Below are 12,743 nucleotides of genomic sequence, written 5' to 3' on the forward strand. Positions count from 1 at the left end.
GTTTCCCAGGGGGTGAGGGGCAGAAATGCAAGCCATTCATTACAAGGGTTCAAGTTTATGCTCACCCTGGAGAAAGAGAAACTGGAGAAACAGTCAATCCTCCAGCCCCAGGCAGAGTCTCACATCAGACAAGCTTTGAAAATATTGATCTGAGAAGTGCTTGCTTCACTTTCAGATACCCCAAGGATTAGACAACCGGCATAAAGAATGCTTGATTCCCTTTCATATGCCCCCCAAGGACTAGAGCACGCAGAAAACCATGCTGTTCCCTAATGGAGCCCAGCAGCCACTCCAGTGCCTCACTGGGAGTGTAGTTCGGGTTAGGTTCTGAACCTAGGAGGGGATGAGAGTCCTTGAGATGTCGCAATAATCACCCGGGGCCAACGTGGGATGCTGATCTTGGAAAGAGTTCATCTCTGAGTCAGCTCTATACTCAAGTGAATCAGGCCAGAGAGTAACTAACAACTTGCATGCACGCAATATCACAAGCCAACAGGAAAACGCTATGCTAGAACCCATCCCTGCTTTATGCCCACGAGTGGCTTTTAAATCAACTTCACGATATATACGTGCACATCTTTCCAGGGCATTTAAAGGGGAAATGCTTTCACTTGCAGACTCTGTTGAATTGGATTCAGGCTGAACATTTGTTTGTTGCTTTTAAGGTACAGAAAAGTTGCTAGCCTTTCATGATGAAGCAATACTGAGGTTCAACTGAGAAAACGCAGATGCAAGAATAGTAGGGAAAATATAGCACAATTCAATAACAAAGACAAATAATCCAATTTTTTACAATGTTCGCAATGAGTTTAATGTCTTAATATATATTAGAGTTCTTTTTTTCCCCATAAAATTGCAGGCTCCCTAAGGGTTGAGGGCATATAAGACATATGAACAAGGCCAGACATCTGAGAAGTCCAAATATCTGAGAACTCAGGCCAAGTCTTGACCAAGTTCCACTGCCTTTGTCCTGCAAGTGGAATTTGGTTAGTTTTTCAAATTAAGCTTTTCAGTTTGTCAGCTTAGCAGGGAGCTTGTCAGTTCCAAACTCGTCTTTCTAGCAATAATCAAGTTACACTCCACACAAGGTGGCCTGTTTCCTGAGTTATTTCATTAGAATCTACAGATATTTGCAGGGAAAGAGTCAGCACAGCATATGTCAAAACAGGCTGTACCTTTGGGAAAGAGTAGGGCTGGGGTGCACAAGTGTGGGTGGAAAGAGCAAGACGATGCCCCTGGAAGATACTAGCTCCAGACTTGTTTAGTTGGGAGCAATGATCTTCATGCACTAGACTTCCAGAGGTGTGCCTGGAGAGTGGATTACAGCTGAACTTGATTGTCACCAAGGGAGAGTTGAGAATTTCAGACAGCTGTGGGTCTTGGAGCAGCCTGACGCAAGGGAACTACACAGAAAAGTCCCCTCCAAGAAGTTTAATTCAAAAAACAAACATGCACCCCAATATTCATAGCAGCACTATATACAACAACCAAGACATGGAAACAATGTAAATGTCCATCCACAGAGGACTGGATAAAGAAGATGTGGTATATATCTACAATGGAATACTACTCACCCATAAAAAAGAATAAATAATGCCATTTGAAGCGACATGGATGGATCTCGAGATTGTCATTCTAAGTGAAGTAAGCCAGAAAGAGAAAGAAAAATATCATATGATATCACTTATATGTGGAATCTAAAAAAGAAAAAAGAAGATACTAATGAACTTATCTACAAAACAGAAACACACTCACAGACCTAATAAACAAACTTAAGGTTACTGGGGGGAAAGGGGGTGGGCAAGGATAAATTGAGAGTTTGAGATTTGCAAATATTAACTACTATATATAAAATAGATTTTTTAAAAGTTTCTTCTGTGTAGCACAGGGAACTATATTTAATATCTTGTAGTAACCTATAATGAAAAAGAATATGAAAATGAATACATGTGTGTATATGTATGACTGAAACATTATGCTGTACACCAGAAATTGACACATTGTAACTAACTATACTTCAATAAAAGAGAAGTCCTCTCCAAGACTGCTTTCCTGGTTAGGATAAGGTTCAGCTGCTGTAACAAATGGCAAATAGAAATCTACATCTCTCTCACATTTGGGTCTGGAGGCAGACAATCCAGGGCTGGTCTGGCAAGGCTGCTAGGGAACTACTCTCCTTTGATGCTCTGTCATTCCAGGGAAGTTGCCCTCATCCAGGATGGATACGGGTAAGGATGGACCTCCAGCCTCAGAACTCACAGTTCCCAGCAGCAGGACAGAGGGAGAAGCAGAAAAAAAGGGCCTGTCTCTCCCTCCTAGGAAATATCCTAGGAGTCATACTAAGTTGCTTCCCATTCTATCCTGGAGAAAGAGCTTAGTCCCACAACCAGCCTAGCTGCAGAGGAGGCTGGGCACTTCTCTAGTCCTGGGTGCCCTGTGCCCAGCTAAAATTTGGGGGTGCCAAATAACTCAATTTTTAAATGAGCAAAAAAAAAAATCTTAAATTGACATTTCTCCAAAGAAGATATGCAAGTGGCCAAAAAGAACATAAAAATATGCTCAACATCATTAGTCACCAGGGAAATACAAATAAAACCACAATGAGATTTCAATTCACACCCACTAGACTGGCTAGAATTAAAAAAACAAAAACAAAACAAGGGGAAAATAACAAGTCGTGGCCAGGATGTGGAGAAATTGGAAGCCTCATGCATTGCTGGTAGAAATGTAAAATGGTGCAGCTGCTGTGGAACCGTTTGGAGATTTCCCAGTAAGTTAAACAGAATTACCATATGAGCAATTCCACTCCTAGGTATACATCCAAAAGAATTGAAAACAGGTGTTCAAACAAAAACTTGTGCATGAATGTTCATAGCATTATTCACAGTAGCTAGTAGGTGGAAACAATCCAAAATGTCCACAGATGAATGGATAAACAAAATGTGATAGAACCATACAGTGGAATACTACTCAGTCACAAAAAGGAATGGAGTGCTGATACAGGCCACAACACAGATGAACCTTGAAAGTAAAATAAACCAGTCACAAAAGACCACATATAACATGATTCCATTATAACATGAAATGTCAAGAATAGGAAAATCTATAGAGACAGGAAGTAAATTAGTGGTTGCTTAGAGCTAGAGGAGCCAGGGGAGTTATAGATAAAGGGCACAAGGTTTATTTCTGAGGTGATGAAAACGTTCTATAATTGAGCATGGTGATGGTTACACATATCTGTGAATACACGAAATCTGCTGAATTGTACACTTTAAATGGTGAATTGTATGCTATGTGAGTTATATCTCAATAAAGCCATTTAAAAAAGAAAAACAAAAACCCAAGAATATCCAGGAAAGCTCTGGAAAGTAAAAAGTAATGAGGGCAAACTAGTTCTAACAGGTTTTTAAATGTACTATAAAGTTACAATAAGCTGCATGGTAATAGTCCTGACTAGACAGACAAGAAACAGACAAGAAACTCAGAAATAGATCCAAATATATATGGGAACTTGGCGTGTGATGAAAGTCGCATTTCAAATAGTGGGGGAAATGTGGATTACTCAACAAATGTCATTTGGAACATCTGTCTTTGGGGGGAAAAATTAAGCTGTACCCCTGCCTTCTTATACGAAAATTAACTCCAGATAAAATAAAGGTTTAAATGCAAAATGAAACAATACAATACAGAAGGAATCTTAGATTTTGTTATAATCTTGAACTGGAGTAGGTCTTTCTAAACATGAAACAAAGCACAGAAGCCACAGAGGAAAAAAAAAAAAAATTGGCAAGTTTGACTATGTGAAAATTAGAATCTCTGTAGAGATGTAGATATAGATATTAATACAGCTCTCAAAGCCAAAAAGAAAAACAGGAAAAATATTCACAGTCTATATAAAGATAAAAGATAATTTCCTTAGAATACAAAGATATCTTAAAAATCAAAAGGAAAACATAACAACAAAAAGGAAAACCAAAGAAACCCTACACTTTTCTCATTAGAAAAAAATGAGATAAGATGTGAAATAGAAATGGCAAAAAGCATAAAAAGATGCCCAATCTCACAAAGTTTAAAAGTACACATTAAAACAAGAGACTATTTGTGTCTTTGATGTGGTCCAGACGACCAGGATACAGGTCATGAACGTCAAGGAGGCAAGACTCATATCTTGCAGGGTTTTGCAGAGCCTTTTAGGCCACAAGTTTTAGTTGAAGTGTGATAGGACATCATGGTACTGCTTTTAAGGTGGAGAATGCGATAACCCAGTTTCTGTTTTAATAACATCACAAGAATCGCTCTGGCTGTTATGTAGACGTAACTGGGGCAAAGCGGAAGCTGGGAGACTATTGCAGCAATGCAGGTGAAAGATGACGGTGGATCAGGGTGTTAGAAGTGAAAGTGGTGAGAAAGGGCCAAATCTGGGTCCTATTTTGAAAGAAGAGTCCACAAGATTTGCTCATGTATTGGATGTAAGGTGTGAGAGACAGAGGAGTCAAGGATAATTCCAAGGTTTTGGTACCAAAAACTGGAAGGTGCCGTTAGCGGACATGGTAAATAGAGACAAAGGGGAACATTTCAAAGGGAGAACATTTAAAAGTCCTTAAGCTGCTTGTCACACATCCTAATAAAGATACTATAAATAGCTCACTGGATATGAGAGTTTGGATTTCAAGAGAGCAGTTGGGACAAAGGTCACGCAATTGCTATCTTGTGTTTTTATTTTCATTCATCTCAAAGCATTTCCTAGTTTCCTCTGTGATTTATTTGACCTATCGATTGTTTGAGGGTGTTGTTCAGTTTCTACATATCTGCTAATTTTCCAGTTTTCCTCCTCTTGCTGGTTTCTAGTTTCATTCCGCTGTAGTCAGAAGGGATACTTTGTACGATTTCAATATTTTTTAATTTACTGAGACTTGTTTTGTGGACTAACATACGACTTATCCTGGAGAATGTTCCATGTGCACTTGAGAAGAATGTGTATTCTGAGGTTGTCAGGTAGAGTGATGCCCCCTTTTCTGGAAAACTGCCCTTGGTCAGAAAGGAGCCACCCCTTCTGAGAGGTTACACACACATGCAAACCGGAGCTGAGCTTAGCCAGGGGCACGCTGGCCAGTCCCTTTGTCTCCAGGTGGGACTGGCTCTGCGGTGAATCCGTACTCCACAGCTTCTCTGAAGGCTCAGAAGGAAGCTGCCTTCCTTCAGCTGCTGTCTTGCAAAGTTTGGATTCTCTGCCCAATCCTGCTTCCCTAATAAATCAGTTGAGCAAGAGTCCGTGTCTGTGGTCCTGCTTCCAGGGAACTTGGCCTCACACGGAAACTTCTAGAACAGAAAAGCGAGACTGGACAGGGAGCGGGTATAAGGAGAAAGAGGAAGACAAAGGAGAGGGTGTGGTTTCCTTTAAAAATTGAAAACAGACTTACCCTATGATCCAGCAACTCCACTCCTGGTCATATATCCAGAGGGAACTCTAATTTGAAAAGATACATGCACCCCAATATTCATAGCAGCACTATTTGCAATAGCCAAGACATGGAAACAACCTAAATGTCCATCAACAGATGACTGGATAAAGAAGATATGGTATAGTTATACAATGGAATACTGTTCGGCAATAAAAAAGAATAAAATAATGCCATTTGCAGCAGCATGGATGGACCTGGAGATCGTCATCCTAAATGAAGTAAGCCAGAAATAGAAAGAAAAATACCATAGGATATCACTTATATGTGGAATCTCAAAAAAGGACACAAATGAAATTATTTATAAAATAGATACAGACTCACAGACAGAAAACAAACTTCTGGTTACCAGTGGGGAAAGAGGGTGGGGAGGGATAAATTGGGAGCTTGGAATTTGTTGGTAGTAACTACTATATATAAAATAGATCAACAATACAGGGAAAAGGCATAGCTCAGTGGTACAGCATGTGCTTAACATGCACAAGGTCCTGGATTCAATGCCCAGTACCTCCATTAAAATAAATAAATAAAATAAATAGAAACTTACTTACCTCCCCCCAAAAAAGAGTAATTAAGGAATAAATAAAAATTTTTAAAAATAGATAAACAACAAGGTCCTACTGTACAGCAGAGGGAACTATATTCAATATCTTATAATAGCCTATAATGAAAAGGAATATATATATATATATACATATATATATATATATGCATAACTGAATCACTATGCTGTACACCAGAAATTAACACAACATTATAAAATGACTGTACTTCAATTAAAGAGTTAATTAAGACTGAGGCCATTCTCTCCATCTCTCCATTGAACCCCGCATCCTTCAGGCACCCCAAGGACACATCTGGGACAGCACCCAAGGCTTGGTCACTGGCATTCCTGGACAACAGTGAGTCTTCTCCTGATGGCTCACATCCCCCAGTCCTCATTCCTAATGGTAATGCTGCAGCATTACTCTTTCCTGGGACTCTTCCAGAGATGATAATGCACACACAAAAAAGGATGTGTGTATACATCGAGGTTCCTCCTGAGAGAAAGGAATCTGTTCCAGGAGCCTCCCCCAGCAGACCTCCCCACACAGCTCACTGGCTGAGATGACATCACTTGCTCGTCCTAAACAAAAACACCAGCAAAGGAAATGTGCCCTCCTGGCCACACATTAGAACCACCTGGCTTTTTTTTTTTTTAATGCGAGATGCCTGGTCCCCAACCTCAGGCCAATCAAGCTGCATCAGAGGACCCAGAACCAGTGAGAAGTGACAGCAAAACTAAAAATTGGGACTGGGTCATCTCCTGCCCCCAAAGAAGAAAAGATACAGGAAAGAGAGAGAGCAGAAGTGAAGGACAAAATGAGTGGGAAAAGTGAGGAATGAGAGGCTGGGAGACAAGTAGCAGCAAATATGTCCCCATCCTCTGGTGGACTTAAACTGACAGTTCTCCCCAGGAAATGACTCCTCCTATTTATTCATTTGAGAAATATTTATTGAGCAGGCATGTGCTGGATGAGGGGGGTTGAGCTGGGAATATAACAGACACAGGTCCTGGCTGCATGCTTTTTTCATTTAATATTATATGGCTTATATTCAGCCATATTGATGCAGTCCCTGTAATTCATTGTTTTGGCTGCTAATATTCACGGTGTGTCTATCCTGCAGGTTGTTCATCCACTCTCCCATTGATGAACATCCAGATTTTAATTCTTCTGAGCAATGCTGGTACAAACATCCTTGTCCACATGCCCAGTTGTGCACAGGCAGGAGTTCTTCCTGATGAAGAAGTTTTTCTTGGTGAAGTTGAATTTGTGAATATTCAACCTGAGGGGTTAAAACCAAACTCTTTTCCAAAATCTTGGATATAATTTTACACTACCAGCAGCATTGCCTAAGCATTCTATACATTTATAATGCAAATGCTCAAGACTTGTTGAAAGCAAATTAAATAATTAGAGAAAAGGAGTCTTAGTGTCAGGATCCAAGGAATCCCATGGAAACCTAGAGCAGGAGTCAGCACCCCAGTAACCTGGCCCTCTCTCTCTGGGGGCAAATCATCTCCCATCTCTGCTTTTCCCCTTCTGGGCATCCTCCCTTCCCTCTGCAGGTCAGCATCCTCTGAAAGGCTCCGATTTTCTGTCTCTTCCATAATTTAGACTTGTCCTTGACTTTGGGTTGCATGGCATCAGCTCTGGCCCAAATCCTTCAGTAGATCGGAGCTCCAATGGCCCCAAATTTTCCTTTCACTAATTCAGATTTTAAGGCTTAGTTGGGGTCAGGTATCCATGCCTGGTCCACTCAGCTGTGGCCAAAGAGTCTTGGTCACTTTAAGGCAAATATGACTCCCTAGGTCCACATTTTTTGCAGGGACTGTGAAGGCAATGACAAAAAAAGAATTACAGGTGCAACACGCACCACGAAAGCGTTTCCATGTTGACCTTTGCTCTCCCTAAACCACAAGAGGTCACGCCGCATACACACTGCCAGTTAGCCTCACACAAATACACTAGTAATTCCTCCCTCATCATCAGAAGGCATGAGGCAAAGAATTTCATATACTATCTCATCTTACCATGTAATTCTTCCATGCTAAGAATTCAGGGAAACAGACTCTCTCAATCCAACACAAGAGACTGCCCTTAGGCAGGAAATTCAGTTCCAAAATCCACATGTAATTTAAAAGGCAAGTGCAGGCAAAATTGCAAACTACCATGAAACTCAGTATGTGGGTTTGTGTTTATCTACCACCTTGTACCATAACCCATACATCTAATTGAATGATACATGTCTTATGATGAGATAATCAGAGCGCTGTGCACTCTCTGATGAATGCTCTTCCTCAGCTCATGACAACACCACTTAAACTATTATTTTTCCTCTTTTCTGCATAATTGGATTCAAATAAGTCAAATAAACACGCATTTGATGCAACTCCAGTGAATCAGAATCTAAACACTTAACAAGCATCTTTATTCTTATGGGAAACTCAAGAAAACCACATAAGCTAAGCACTTGGTACATTTCATGCCTTGAGATGTTAGGTAATAATGTTACGAAACCATCACAATTAGCAAGATATTTAAAAAACCAAGCATCCAATTCAACTGTAGTCTCATGAAGACAAGTGCAAATTAAAACTGCCCTGAGATATCATTTTTCATTTTTGATACTGGAAAAAAAATCCAAAAGTTGGATAAACATTACTGGTGTGCCTATAGGGAAATAGACACTCTTATCCAAGACAAGTGGGTGCGCTGATTGGTGTAACTTCTGTGAAGGTCATGTGAGCGCTGTTAATCAAAGTTATTCATTTACACACTCCTGGGCCAGCATTCAACATCTAAAAATTCACCCTATGAATACATTTGCACACTTGTAAAATGGCATATACACAAGATTATTTCATGCAGCATTGTTTTTTCCAGGAAAAAAAAAAAACTGGAGACCACCCAAGTGTCATCAGGCTAAATAAAGTACAGGACCATGAAACACAATGAAACTGTAAAAACAAAACAAAACAAAACAAAAACAAACAAAAAACTTCTGACAAACTGGTATGAAGAGATTGCCAAGATAGATCAAGTTTAAAAAGCGAATTGCAGAACAGGGTGTATCACTCTAAATAAACATGCTATCTTTTCTGTAAAAAGATGAGAGAATACAAAAATATATATATGTACATATACATTCATATTTGCTTAAGTAAATCTTTTTTTATTGAAGTATAGTCAGTTACAATGTGTCAGTTTCTGGAGTACAGCATAATGTTTCAGAATACTTTTTCTTTTTGATGGAGGTACTGGGGATTGAAACCAGGACCTCCTGCGTGCTAACCACACACTACCGCTGAGCTTTATTTACCCTCCCCCTTATCTTTGCTTAAGAAAATCTTGAAGATACTTAAGAAACTAATAAAAGTGGTGACCTGGAAGGTGAGAAGACACGGTGCAGCTTAGGTGGATGGGCGCTAGCAGTTGAAGGGGACTTTTCATTTTATACCTTTTCATCTGGTTAGACCGTATTCCCTATTCAAAAATTAAAATTAGAAAAAAAATTTCTGTGAGATGATGTTGTAATTTTGATTTGCATTTCCCTGATATTAGTGATGTTGAGCAACTTTTCATGTTCCTGTTGGCCATCTGCATTTCCTCTTTTGGAAAAATGTCTGTTCAGTTCTTCTGCCCATATTTTAAATTGATTGTTTGTTTGCTTTTTAATTGAAGTAGAGTTGATTTAAAATGTTGTATTAGTTTCCAGTGCACAGCATGGATGGACTTGGAGGGCATTATGCTACGAGAAATAAGTCAGACAGAGAAAGACAAATACTGTAAGATACCACTTACATGTGGAATCTAAAAAAATACAGCAGACTAGTGAATATAACAGAAAAGAAACAGACTCACAGATGTAGAGAAGGAACTAGTGGTGACCAGTGGGGAGAGGGAAGGGGGAGGGGCACGATGGAGGTGGAGGGTTAAGAGGTACAAACTCTCGGGTATAAAATAAGCTACAAGGATGTATTGGACAACATGAGGAATATAGCCAATATTTTATAGTAACTATAACTGGAGAATAACCTTTAAAAATTGTGAATCATTATATTGTATACATGTAACATATAACATTGTACATCAACTATATTTCAGTTAAAAAAATATGATATTGTAAAATAAATAAATTAAAAAAGCTAAAGCTCTAAACAGTTCTTAGAAACAATGAACAGTACATACATGTAAATTTTAAAAAATAAGTGCATTATGCTGTATATATGTATTTACATGCAATATATTATATATGTGCAGTCAAATGGTATCAATTTTGCCTAATAAAACTGAAAAAAGAGAAAAAAATTTAAATTCAACTGTAAAAGGGAAAAAAAATCTAGCAACCAGAACATGAAAACAACCTGAGGGCAAAATATTTTGTACCATGAAACAAACAAAATTTTATTTTAAAAGTGTATTTCATCCTTAATGCTTTCATCCGTAATTCTCTTGAAACTCAGCATAATTATACTGAGTGAAAGAAGTCAGATTCCCTCCAAAAGATGTATAATGTCATTTATGTTAAACTCCACAAACTGCGAACTAATGTATAGGGACAGAAAGCAGACTGGAGGGATAGGGGAGCAGGAAGGGTGGGAAGGAGCATTACAAAGAGACACTGGTGGGGGAGGGTATAGCTCAGTGGTAGAGCGCACGCCTCGCACGCCTCGCACGCATAAGGTCCTGGGTTCAATCCCCGATACCTCCACCAAAAATAAGTAGATAAACCGAATTACCTACCCCCCCTCCAAATTAAATTAAATTAAAAAAAACAAACAAACAAAGGGACCCTAGGAAACTTTGGGGTGTCATGGTTCTAGTCATTATCTTGATTGTCATTATCTTGATTGTGCAATGGTTTCTTGGCTGTATACATATGGCCAGACTTAGAGTTGTGCACTTTCTAATATGGGCAGTTGATGGTCAACTACATCTCAAAAAAACATTCTTAAAAGGTATTCTCGGGTGGAGGGTATAGCTCAGTGGTAGAGTGCTTGCTTAAATTAACATGCACGATGTCCAGACTTCAACCCCCCGTACCTCTTGTAATAAATAAATAAACCTAACTACCTCTCCCCAAAGAAGTTATTCTCACCATTTTCTCTATATTTAATTTCACTTTTGTTATGTTTTATAGTATATTCATCTGTAATATTAGGACAGGAATTGTGTATATAATTTAGCAGTTATGCTACATATGTTTGAGGGTGCGTATTCGAAAACTTTCTCATTGCGAGAGGTGTATGATCACAAACGCATGGGAACCACGGGTTGAAGCCAGGGTCAAACCCAATCACAACTGCAAAGCCCACACTTGTAACCGCTACACTCTACTGCCCCCTGCTGTACGTAGGTTTCGTAGCCACCCTTAACCTCTAGACCAGCTCTCACCGCTCTAATGACGAGGAAAGACAAATCCAGGGGCAAAGGATGTTTATCAAAGATCTACCTAGAACCAAACTCTTCTCTTTTTCACCTTTTGAAAATTATTCTTATTTTTTATTGAAGTGCAGTAGATTTACAATGTTCGTTTCAGGTGTACAGCAAAGCGATTCAGTTATATGTGCACATACATACATACATACTTTTTTTTTCCATTTCTTTTCCATTAATGGAATTGACTATACTTCCCTGTGCTGTACAGTAGGTCCTTGCTGCTTATCCACTTCACATATAGTAACGTGTGTCTGTCAGTCCCAAACTCCCAATCTATTCCTCCCCCCAACTTCCCTTCGGCAACCACAGTTTATTTTCTATGTCCGTGGGTCTATTTCTTCGAACAAATCTCTTCTAAACCAAACACACACACACATGCATACACATATACAGATGCATGCACACATACACACGTATACCATGCATACATATATACATACATGCACACTCACACATATACACACTCACACAATACATACATACACACACTATACAAACATACAACATGCACCCATGCTTACATACACATAAATATACACACACACATATGCATACACACTTACACACATTCATATGCACACACATATACACACTCACACACATACACATATACACACACTATACAAACACACATACAACACACACCCATGCATACATACACACTCATACACACAAACACACACACATACACTTATACACATATACACATGCATACACACACACACGCATGCATACACATATGTACACACACTCACACATATCCATACACACACACACACAGCAGGAAGCAGCTCCAGATCTCTCTACCACACCAGCCTCAAGGGAGACAGGGAGGAATCATTCAAAGCTATGAATGAAGAGAAAAAAAAACGAAATAATCTGGCCGAAGTCCGAACTGCAAAAGCTTTCCACTTGGAGGACAGGGGTGGAGAGGAGTCTTGGACTCCCCTAGAGGCCAGCAGTCCCCTTCCTCCTTTCTCAGGGTAACTCAAAGACTTAAAACCAAGCCTCCTGTCAGGCAGGGGATGCCAGAAAAGGTAACTGCAAAAATTATGCTTACAGATGGTTGCAAGAAGGAACTGGGGCGAGGGGAGGAAAGAAACAGGTGAAGGGGATGAAGAGGTACAAACTTCCAGTTGCAAAATAAAGAGTCATGGGTATGAAATGTACAGTGCGTGGAACACAGCCAGTAAACATGCGCTACCTTTGTGTAGTGACATATCGTAACTAGATGTACTGTGGTGATCATTTTGAAACGTATAGAAGCACAGAATCACTGTGTTATGTAACAGGAACTAGC

This window comes from Camelus ferus, chromosome 18, assembly GCF_009834535.1.
Source record: "Camelus ferus isolate YT-003-E chromosome 18, BCGSAC_Cfer_1.0, whole genome shotgun sequence".
NCBI lineage: Eukaryota > Metazoa > Chordata > Mammalia > Artiodactyla > Camelidae > Camelus > Camelus ferus.